We start from the raw sequence: 12024 nt of genomic DNA, 5'->3' as shown, positions 1-12024 counted from the left end.
TCTTCTTAAGGTGCTCTATGGCCTGTATCTAGCATATATATATATAATTTTTTTCTTAGAAGCTTTTGATGCATGAGTTCTGATTTTGCTGTCTTCCTCCTGTTCCATGCTTTGATAATTTTTGTCACCAAAATTGGAGTGTAGAGTTGGATTACTCTGCTTGCTTTGCTTCCCTACTTTGCTAATATTGCCACCCAATTACTTGATTTTTTGAGCTTTTTGCCATAGTAGGACTCTGCTACCAGACAAGGGAGCTTTGTCTCAATCAATGGGGTTTTCTGAGCTACTGTACCTATTAATTGGGTGCCCTCTCTGAAATCTCCACATACTCTGGCAAGCTGGTCCCACACCCCAGGACATCCACTCTATACTGCAATCCAGATCTAAGCTGGTTAAAGCAAGAGCAATTACCGCTCATACTGGTCACTTGGTCCCCATACAATCTGCAGGCTTGGAGCTGAAATTGCCATATGGTGGCAGTTGCATGGCTGCGGCACCTCAGCGGGTTTTCCCTCCAAGGGGTAAAGGCCAGACCGCACTCCCAAACTACCAGATCCCAAAGTTCACACTGCACTGACCTCTCACTTTGTCCTTAGCATATATGGATTGATAATTCTGGAAACTACGACAGCTGGTGGTGATCTGAAGTCCCTCCAGTCACCTTCTGGTCAAGCTGCCTTGAGGCTATAACCTCAGGCTCCCATAGTGCTGTGCTGGTCACTTCCTGCCAGCCTGTCAGACTGTCCTCAAAGGGAGGTTAGCTTCTCTATGTCATTTTGTGGGTTCTGTAGCTCCAAAGTTTGTTCAGAATACCCTTTTACATGAATTGGATGAGGTGGGAGCCTGAGCCACAAGGAAGTCCTGTTTCTACTCTGGCCCTAAGAAACCTGTTTATAAGCCTATATTTGCTACATTTACAACATGGTGCAATACATACTGTGGCAAGGGATAGGAGAAAGCAACTTCTGGCACTCAGTACCACAAAGCAGCCCAGTTTACAGGAGAGTAAAGCTAAGGGAAATAGGAGGTAATAAAGAGGGAGAGAAAGAAAGAGGGAGGAGGAACTTTTCTTTTTCATTCCTGGTTTTGGAACTGATTGGACAAGCAGTCCAGTCCTTCATTGAGCCCAATACAACTAGTTGAAAAGGTGGCTTGGATGTATCAGTTTCTGTGGTGAAGAGAACCTACAGCCCAAGTTTATCTGCAATTTCAGCTGTATTCATGGCTTTGGGAAGGTCCTGTTTGTTAGCAAACACTAATAGATGGCATCTCTAAGCTCATCCTCTTCCAACATTCTCTCAGTCCTTCTCAGGACTCATTCACTTATTCTCTGTCATTACTGTCAATCACAAAATTTAGTCTTTGACTGTTCTGAAAGTAATGGTGCCATATGGGTCAGATCTTGTCTTGGCCATCTATATCCCTCACTCTGAAGCTAATGTTTTTGTATTAAACAGTTTTTACACTGAAACCTAGTAGGAATAGCATTTACTATTCACCAAGCTACAGTTTGTACAAAATTGTCTTTACTGCAACATCTAGACCAACCATTAGAATTCACTGGTGTTTTTATTTTATTTTATTGTCAAATAGCCCCTTGAAGAATTTGGCAAATACACTCCCCATGCTCCAAGTGTGATGTGTTGAATGTCCACAAAAGAAACTTCCCCACTTCTGAGCCTTGGACTTCCCATCTCCACACCCATGAACAGTTGACACTACTTTTTATTGGCTCTCAACCTAGCATAGAGTGAAAAAAAATAGGATAGAAAATGAGCAAATAGAAGGAAAACAATCTAGACTGTGGAAAGTTACTATGGTAGCAGGGAAAATAAAAACACAAACTCAGAGGAAGACAACAAAGCCAAAACTTGTGCATTCATAAAACTGTAAGAAAAATGCAAACTGGATCCAGCCACTAAAAGCTTAAAAAAAGTGTTTAAAAAAACAAGTAAGGGGAGCCAAGATGGCGGAGTAGAAGCACGACCCTCCCAGGCTCCGGCTTCCACCCTCCCCAATCCATGTAAAAAGGGGACTCTAAACAAACTTTGGAGCTGCAGAACCCACAAAATGACACAGAGAAGCTAACCTCCTGCTGAGAACAGCCCGGCAGGCCGGCAAGAATAGGCCAGAGCAATGCTGCGGAGGCTTTAACCCTAGGGCAGGCCTGACCAGCCGCCAGCCAGAGGGACTCCAGATCAGCAGCAGCTGTGGCCGTTTCCAGATTTATCAATACATAGATGCGAAGGACAAGTTCTAATAAGGAATAATAGCGGGCGACGGTGCGGCGGCCTGTGCGGGAAGGCGTGGTGGACGCAGGCCTGGAAGGGGTCTGATCAATTCGGAGGGCAAGTCTTCCCACCAACCACAAGGTCCACTACCAGGCCTATCACCAAAGGGCTGGGACTGGAAAGAGCAAGGTAAGAAGCAAATACAGGGTCCCCTATACTGGACAGCAAACACTCCTGGGGCTACCACTTCATAGCCCAGAAATCTTTTTTTTTTTTTAAAGCCCCTTTCAGGACCTCCAAAGACAAGGATGGAAGAGTGAACCCACTTGCTCCAAACCCCCCCCTCTGACCCTGAAAATATAGTAACTCTTGCCCCAGGGCAAAACCCTCTACAGTAAAGGCTTGGGATCCTAGAGGAAGGGCGTGGCTAGGACACTGCCTCAAAATGGGTAGAAAGACTACAAAGACAAAGACTCTAGAGTCCTACTATCCTCAGAGGGAAGAACCAACCTCAGAGGGAGACACTGTGGACTCCACACCCACAGCTGAAACTTCAACAGGGAATGGATCCCAAGCACAGAAGGCTCTCCTAGATGAGATCAAAAGGAACTTTGAAAGCAAAATGAGAGAGATAGAAGACAAAATGAATAATTCTCTCAAAACGAAAATAGCAGAATTTGAAAAACATTATAATGAGGAAAACATCTCTCTAAAAAGAAAAGTGTATGATATGGAAAAGGAGCTTCAAAAATTAACCAAGGAAAATGATTTGCTAAAAACCAGAATTAAGCAAATGGAAACAAATAACTCTATGAGGAACCAAGAATTAGCCAAGCAAAACAACAAAAATGAAAAATTAGAAAAAGAGGTAAAATACCTCAAAGAAAAAATAACTGACCTGGAAAACAGATCCAGGAGAGATAATCTGAGAATCATAGGCCTACCAGAAAATTATGATGAAAAAATGAGCCTGGACAACATTCTCCAAGAGCTTGTTAAGGAAAACTGCGCTGAGATACTAGAACCTGAGGGTAAAATAGAAATCAAGAGAATCCACCGGATACCTGCTATAAGAGATCCCAAACTGAAAAAGCCTCGAATTTTGTGGCCAAACTCCAGAACTACCAGATAAAAGAGAAAATACTTCAAGTGGCCAGAAAGAAACAATTCAAATATCGAGGGTCCACAGTGAGGATTGCACAGGATTTGTCAGCCTCCACACTGAAAGATCGGAGGCAGTGGAATACAGTTTTCAGGAAGGCAAAACAGCTCGGATTACAACCAAGGATCACATACCCAGCGAGACTGAGCATATTCTTCCAGGCAAAGAGATGGTCATTCAATGATATAACAGAGTTCCAGACCTTCTTAATAAAAAAGCCAGAACTCAATGGAAAATTCAACCTCCAATTACGAGAAGCAACAGTGACTTAGAAAGGTAAACAAGGAGAACACACATCATTTTAGAGGGAAAGAGGGGAGGGAGAGGAGCTTCGCATGAGATCTGTTCCTGTCATTCTTGATGTGAAGAAAAAATAGCATACCTCATTAAGTATAACAATATCCTACAGGCAGTAGGAGGGGGAAAGGGTTACAAAAGGGGGGTGGGAGTGATTTGTAGGGAGCGAAGTAGTAAGGGGAAAAGGGGAGGAAAAGGGAGGGGGGCTGAAAAGGGAACACTGAGCGAGGCGGTGGTCAAAAGGAAAACTATTAAGGGGGGGAAGGGAGAAGTGAGGGAAAATATGAACATTAACAGGGGCAGGAATAGGATGAGGGGAAAGAAACAGTTAACAATCATAACTGTAAATGTGAATGGAATGAACTCTCCTATAAAACGGAGATGGATAGCAGAATGGATTAGAAATCATAATCCTACAATATGCTGTTTACAAGAAACACATTTGAAACAGAGGGATACACACAAGGTAAAGGTAAAAGGTTGGAGTAAAATATATCATGCCTCAGCTAAAGTAAAAAAAGCAGGGGTAGCAATCTTTATCTCAGATAAAGCAAATGCAAAAATTGACCTAATTAAAAGAGATAAGGAAGGAAACTATATCCTGTTAAAAGGCACCATCGAGAATGAAGCAATATCACTACTTAACATATATGCACCAAATGGTGTAGCATCCAAATTCCTAGAGGTGAAGGTAAAGGAATTAGAGGAAGAAATAGATAGCAAAACTATACTAGTGGGAGACTTTAAATCTTCCCCTCTCTGAACTTGATAAATCCAACCTCAAAATAAACAAGAAAGAAGTTAAGGAGGTGAACAGGATTTTAGAGAGGATAGGTATGATAGATCTCTGGAGAAAACTGAATGGGGATAAAAAGGAATATACTTTCTTCTCAGCAGTTCATGGCACATATTCAAAAATTGACCATGTTCTAGGGCAAAAAAACCTTACAATTCTATGCAGGAAGGCAGAAATATTAAACGCATCATTCTCAGATCACGATGCAATAAAAATTATATGCAATAAAGGGCCAGGAAAAGACAGACTAAAAACTAACTGGAAATTAAACAATTTTATCCTAAAGAATGAGTGGGTCAAACAAGAAATTATAGAAACAATCCGTAATTTCATTCAGGAGAATGATAATAATGAGACAACATACCAAAATCTGTGGGATGCATTAAAGGCAGTTCTTAGGGGAAGTTTTATATCCCTGAATGCACATGATTAAATTAGAGAAGAGGGAGCTCAACGAATTGGGCATACAATTAAAGAAAAAGAACAAATTCAAAATCCCCAATTAAATACTAAACTAGAAATATTGAAGACTAAAGGAGAGATTAATAAAATCGAAATTAAGAAAACTATTGAACTAATAAATAAAACCAAGAGCTGGTTTTATGAAAAAACCAACAAAATTGATAGACCCTTAGTCAATATGATAAAAAAAAGAAAGAAGAAAACCAAATTGTGAGTATCAAAAATGAAAAGGGTGAATCTACCTCCAATGAAGAGGAAATCAAAACAATATTTAGGAATTATTTTTCCCAATTGTATGCACATAAATTTGACAATCTTAGGGAAATGGATGAATATTTAGAAATATACAAGTTGCCCAGATTAACTGAAGAGGAAGTAAATTACTTAAATAATCCCATCTCAGAAAAAGAAATTGAACAAGCCATCAGTCACCTCCCTAGGAAAAAATCTCCAGGGCCAGATGGATTCACTAGTGAATTCTATCAAACATTTAAAGAACAATTGATTCCAATACTCTACAAATTATTTAGGAAAATTAGTGAAGAAGGAGTCCTACCAAATTCTTTTTATGACACAAATATGGTACCGATACCTAAATCAGGAAGAGATAAAACAGAGAAAGAAAATTATAGACCAATCTCCCTCATGAATATAGATGCAAAAATTCTAAATAAAATACTAGCCAAAAGACTACAGCAACTTATCTCAAGAATAATACACTTTGATCAGGTAGGATTTATTCCAGGAATGCAAGGATGGTTTAATATTAGGAAAACCATCAGTATAATTGAGCATATCAACAATAAAACTAGCAGAAACCACATGATCATCTCAATAGATGCAGAAAAGGCTTTTGACAAAATACAACATCCATTCCTATTAAAAACACTGGAAAGTATAGGAATAAATGGAGCCTTCCTTAAAATAATAGGTAGCATCTATTTAAAGCCATCAGCAAGTATTATATGCAATGGGGAGAAGCTGGAAACATTTCCCATAAGATCAGGGGTGAAACAAGGGTGTCCACTATCACCCCTCTTATTCAATCTGGTACTAGATATGTTAGCAGTAGCGATTAGAGAAGAAAAAGAAATCAAAGGAATCAAGTTAGGCAAAGAAGAGACCAAGCTATCACTCTTCGCAGATGATATGATGATATACTTAGAGAATCCTAGAGAATCAAGTAAAAAACTGCTTGAGACAATAAATGAATTTGGCAAAGTTGCAGGATATAAAATAAACCCACATAAATCCTCGGCATTCCTATATATTTCCAATGAAACTCAACAGCAAGAAGTAGAAAGAGAAATCCCATTTAAAGTTACTGAGACATTATAAAATATTTGGGAATCTACCTGCCAAAACAAACCCAGGACCTGTATGATCATAACTACAAAACACTTTTCACACAAATAAAGTCAGATCTAACTAATTGGAAAAGTATCAATTGCTCATGGCTGGGTCGAGCTAATATAATAAAAATGACAATTTTACCTAAATTAAATTATATATTTAGTGTCATACCAATTAATTTACCAAAAAACTACTTTATAGAGTTAGAAAAAATAGTAACAAAATTCATCTGGAAGAATAAACGGTCCAGAATATCAAGGGAATTAATGAAAAAAAAATGCTAGGGAAGGTGGACTAGCTTTACCAGATTTCAATCTGTACTATAAAGCAGCAGTCATCAAAACTACTTGGTACTGGCTTATGAATAGAGGAGTGGATCAATGGAATAGATTAGGCACACGAGATTCAGAAGTCAATGATTACAGTAATGTATTGTTTGATAAACCCCCAGACCCTGGTTTTTGGGATAAGAACTCACTATTTGACAAAAACTGCTGGGAAAACTGGAATATAGTATGGCAGAAACTGGACATAGACCATTATCTAACACCATATACCAAAATCAAGTCTAAATGGGTTCATGATCTAGGTATAAAAGTTGATACTGTAAGCAGTCAGCTAAAACAAGGAATAGTTTACCTATCAGACTTGTGGAGAGGGAATGACTTTATGACGAAACAGGAATTAGAGAACATTATAAAATGTAAAATGGATAATTTTGACTACATGAAATTGAAAAGTTTCTGTACAAATAAAGCCAATGTAACAAAGTTTAGGAGGGAGGTGGGAAATTGGGAAAGAATCTTTACAACCTATGTCTCTGACAAAGGACTCATCTCTAAAATATATGGAGAACTGAGTCAAATTTATAAGAATACAAGTCATTCCCCAATTGATAAATGGTCAAAGGATATGAACAGGCAGTTTTCAGAGAAAGAAATTAAAGCTATCTATAAGCACATGAAGAAATGCTCTAATTCACTATTGATTAGAGAAATGCAAATCAAAACAACTCTGAGGTACCACATCTCACCAGTTAGATTGGCTAAGATGGCAAAACAGGAAAATGACAAATGCTGGAGAGGATGTGGGCAAACTGGAACACTAATGCATTGTTGGTGGAGTTGTGAACTGATCCAGCCTTTCTGGAAAGCAATCTGGAACTATGCCCAAAGGGCTATAAATACTTTCATACCCTTTGATCCAGCAATAACACTCCTAGGTTTATATCCCAAAGAGATCATAGAAATGGGAGAAAGACCCGTATGTACAAAAATGTTTATAGCAGCTCTTTTTGTGGTGGCAAAGAATTGGAAATTAAGGGGGTATCCATCAATTGGGGAATGGCTGAACAAGTTGTGGTATATGCATGCATGTTATGGAATATTATTGCGCTATAAGAAACGGGGAGCAGGCGGTCTTCATATTTACCTTGAGAGGCTTAAAAGAACTGATGCTGAGTGAGAAGAGAGAACCAGGAGGAATTTGTACACAATTACAGACACAACATATGTGTGATGACCAACCTTGATAGACTGGACTCTTCTCAACAATGCGGGGATATAAGTCAATCCCAAAAGACGCATGATGTTTGCTACACATCTCCTGCATTTGTTGTTGATGATGATGTATTAATTCAACACCCATGGAACTTTCTAATACCCTCATTTATACTTATTTATAATATATGGCTCAACTAGTCAGATTCTATTTCTGATTTTGTTTTAATAAACAAATTGCTACACTGTTCACATGGTTCACAACAGTCTTTGTCATTCAACGGCAGAAAAGGGGGAAAAAAACAATTATTCTTTATCTTTCCTTCTGCTAATGACTAAACCAAAACCTGCATTCTGAGCATGTGTAGAAGTGATATCTAATGCACAGTGTATAAACTGCATCACATCAAACAGTCCCCACCTTCAAGGAGTAAGCTCCTTGAGGGCATGTACTGTTTCATTTTTTGCTATATCTCACCAGCATCTGGCACAGTTCCTTGAACATAGTAGGTATTTCATAATTGCTTATTGAATGAGTAGGTGGAAGAATGAATAAATCTCAAAATCAAAGAAAAAATGTCTGTAAATATTGGATAGAAACCAAATACACCCACATAGAGACTGTGAGGAAGATACTGTTTTAAAAAGAAAGCATCTGCAATATATGGGAAAGCTCAATCAATCAACATTTATTAAACAAATGGTCTCCAATTTCTAGCTTTTCAGCTTTCTAGCAAGGATCCTCTGCTGTTAGGTTTCTAGTGAAAAAGGAAATTTACATTCAAGGTTTCCATAAAAACCATCTCAGATTCTCCCACTCCCTGATGCAGACTGCTTCGTTTTAAAGACATAATACCCTCTTTCTGGTTTTAGATATTTAAAATCACATGACTGATATAGTGATAGAATTGATTTTCAAGGGTAATTATGACTATATCAATTTTTATCTTATTGATTTTAGAATGTAACCACCAAGTAAGATCCAACACCATTGTTTTAACTTAGTAAGTGTCCTATTTTTTTTTTTAGCAAATCGATGTCCTATCAAATCTATCAAGTATATATCACACTGAAACTCCTGTTAGTTTTATTAACGTCCTTTTTAAGAAACTGTGCCAAATGATAAAATGTGTCAAATGATATGGGAATAGATACAACAAACAATATGTTTACATAATTATGTGTAGTAGATAAAGAAAACATAAGAACTTATATAAGGTTATGAGGTCTCATCTTCAAATATTGCAATCAATAAATACTTGCTGAATTAAATTGAATTGAAGCCAGGTAAGTATTTTTCCATTATTGATTGTAAACTCAATTATCTTCTCCTGAATCCTCCCAGCACAATGAGGTCATGTAGGGCAGGTCATAAAAGGCAGCATGTTGCAGTGAATATAGGAATACCCTGGGAATCAGACACACGGGTTCAAATCTTATCTTCAAACCAAACTACATGTATGTCCATGTGCTAGTTGTTTTCTTCCTCTGAATCTGTTTCCTCATCTGAAAAATAATAATTGTACCTCTTAGCATGTATATCACAGGCTTCTTGTAAGGCTCAAATAAGATTATCTCTGCAAATTATTTTTTGACCCTTAAAGTGATCTATAAGTACAGATTGTCTAAGGTGTTTGGATGATTCTAGATGTGAATAATATGTGTCTGTTGCTCTTACCACCCCACTATTATTATCCATATAAATGTTGTCTTACTAGTTTCAAAGATTATCTAATGGATATGCTCTAGAATATACTCAGCAGTTATCAAAATTACAAAAAAATTTATCCAATCAGCTCAGCCCCCACTCCAAAATAAACCAAGGAAAGAGTTTTTAGGCTCCTACCTGTTTCAAGCTCAAACCTCAAACAAAAGTCCATCTCTTCTCATAATGTCAACTCACCATCCAATCATGTAGTCTACCATTTCTAGAAAAATCCTACGAAGTTGCTTCATTATTTTAATTGTACACTGTTAGCTGTATGATCTAGGTATAAAGGCTGATACTGTAAGAAACCTTGGAAAGCAAGGAATAGTTTACCTGTCAGTTCTGTGGAGAGGGGAAAAATTTAAGACAAAACAAGAATTAGAGAGCATTATAAAATGCAAAATGGATAATTTTGATTACATTAAATTGAAAAGCTTCTGTATAAACAAAGCCAATGTAACCAAGATTAAGAAATTGGGAAATTGGGAAAGAATTTTTACAACCTGTGTCTCTGATAAAGGACTCATTTCTCAAATATACAGAGAATTGAATCAAATCCATAAGAATACAAGTCATTCCCCAATTGATAAATGGCCAAAGGATATGAACAGGAAGGTTTCAGAGGGAGAAATTAAAGATATCAATAAGCATGTGAAAAAATGCTCTAAATCACTATTTTTTCCCCAAAGCCATTCTGAATATTTATTCTTTAGAAATTCACAATATTGCCATAATGGATTGTGGCCCAATGGATAAACCGATATGCTGAGTTTATGCAGCAGGCTTCTTTTCAGGGGCAGGCTTCTTTTCGGCTGCAGGCTTCTTTTGTGCAGCAGGTTTCTTTTCCATAGGCTTCTTTGCTGCTGGAGGCTTCTTTTCTGCTGGTTTCTTTTGCCCTGGAACCTTCTTTGCTCCTGCAACCTTCTTATTTATTACCTGCAAGCTTCTTCTTCTCAGCTGCTTTCTTTGCCTCCATAATCTTCTTTAGTGCAGCAGCTCTTTTGTTTTCTCGGATTCTCCGATTCTTAGCGTGGCACAGAATTGTATTCCAGCGCATTGTCTTGGCATATGGCTTCAGTTTCACCATGATTCTCAAGTTCTTCAGAGGATTCTTCTTGAGTGCTCCTCTAGGAATCTTTTTGCGTGGTGCACGGAGGGCCCTCCACATCTCTGGGCTTTTCAAAATCCTGGTAAGGTCTGTGTTGGTCATCTTGTGCATGGGAAGATTGTAGTGACTCTTCAGGGTGGCAGGCCTGTGCCATGTACCATACAGGTCATCCAACTTGCGGAAAGCACTTTCAGTCCAAATACAGAAACGCCCCACATGTCCACCAGGAGCAAGTCTCAAAAGGTTCAATTTACTCACATTAAGTAGAGTGATACCAGGAATGTTTCTGAAGGCCTTGATAATACCATTGTCTTCATTATAGATGATACAAGGTCCCCGACGCTGATTCCGACAATGGTTTCTCATTTTACCCTTACTAGCTCTCATTCGCTGAGGAGAAGCATAGACCTTTTTCATATCATTCCATGCCTTCAGTTTCTTAAGCAGCAAAACTGCTTCCTTGGTCTACTTATACCCCTCAACTTTATCTTCAACCACTAGAGGAAGTTCTGGAACTTCTTCAATTCGATGACCTTTTGACATGACCAGTGCCGACAGGGCAGAGACTGCCAATGCAGAACAGATGGCATAACATTTTTGTGTTGTATTTACTCTGCGATGCCAACGGTGCCAAGTCTTGGTAGGAGCAAACATGCGACCTCCTCGCCACATATTTCCAAAAGCACCCTGGCCATAGTGGTGAGTCCCTCCACCCTGAACATGAGGAATGTGAGCAACAGCTCTGCCAGTGCCCCAAGACTCAGCCCTGGTTTGATAACCTGCTAATTCACTGACAGCATAAGGTTGCCGGTTGTTTTTCCTCAAATTGGTATGAACAAAACTCACAATATCTGGACTAATAGGAGCCTTAAAGACAGTCGGCAAGGTAACATTTTTGCCAGATACTTCCCCCTTTTCGGAGTATACAGATATCAAGAGGCATACACAAGCCATGGCGGGTACTGGAGAGTCCTCTAAATCACTATTGATAAGAGAAATGCAAATCAAAACAACTCTGAGGTACCACATCTCACCAGTAAAATCAGTTTAGATGACAAAACAGGAAAATGACAAATGCTGGAGAGGATGTGGACACATTGGAACACTAATGCATTGCTGGTGGAGTTGTGAACTGATCCTATCATTCTGGAGAGTAATCTGAAATTATGCCCAAAGGTCTATAAATAAGTGTATACCATTTGACCCAGCAATTCTAGGGTTGTATTCCAAAGAGATCATAGAAGTAGGAGGAAGACCCATATGTACAAAAATATTTATAGCAGCTCTTTTTGTGATGGTAAAGAATTGGAAATTAAGGGGGTGCCCATCAATTAGGGAATGGCTGAACAAGTTGTGGTATATGAATGTAATGGAATACTCTTGTGCTATAAGAAATGAGGAGCAGATG

General features: G+C 38.5%; 2 pseudogenes; both read right to left on the bottom strand.

Annotated features, from left to right (window-relative positions):
• Positions 1–1074: 1074 nt before the first annotated feature.
• Positions 1075–7903, bottom strand: LOC138173171 (ADP-ribosylation factor 1-like; annotated as a pseudogene).
• Positions 7904–10183: 2280 nt separating this feature from the next.
• LOC138173135 (large ribosomal subunit protein uL4 pseudogene) lies at positions 10184–11579 on the bottom strand (annotated as a pseudogene).
• Between the last annotated feature and the right edge of the window lie 445 nt (positions 11580–12024).

The sequence above is a fragment of the Petaurus breviceps genome, unplaced genomic scaffold (genome assembly GCF_028583685.1).
Source record: "Petaurus breviceps papuanus isolate PSGF00001 unplaced genomic scaffold, PetGlider_PUasm1.0 567, whole genome shotgun sequence".
NCBI classification, from domain to species: Eukaryota; Metazoa; Chordata; class Mammalia; order Diprotodontia; family Petauridae; genus Petaurus; species Petaurus breviceps.
The sequence above is the reverse complement of the archived record's forward strand: the minus strand, read 5'-3'. Positions and strand labels throughout refer to the sequence as shown.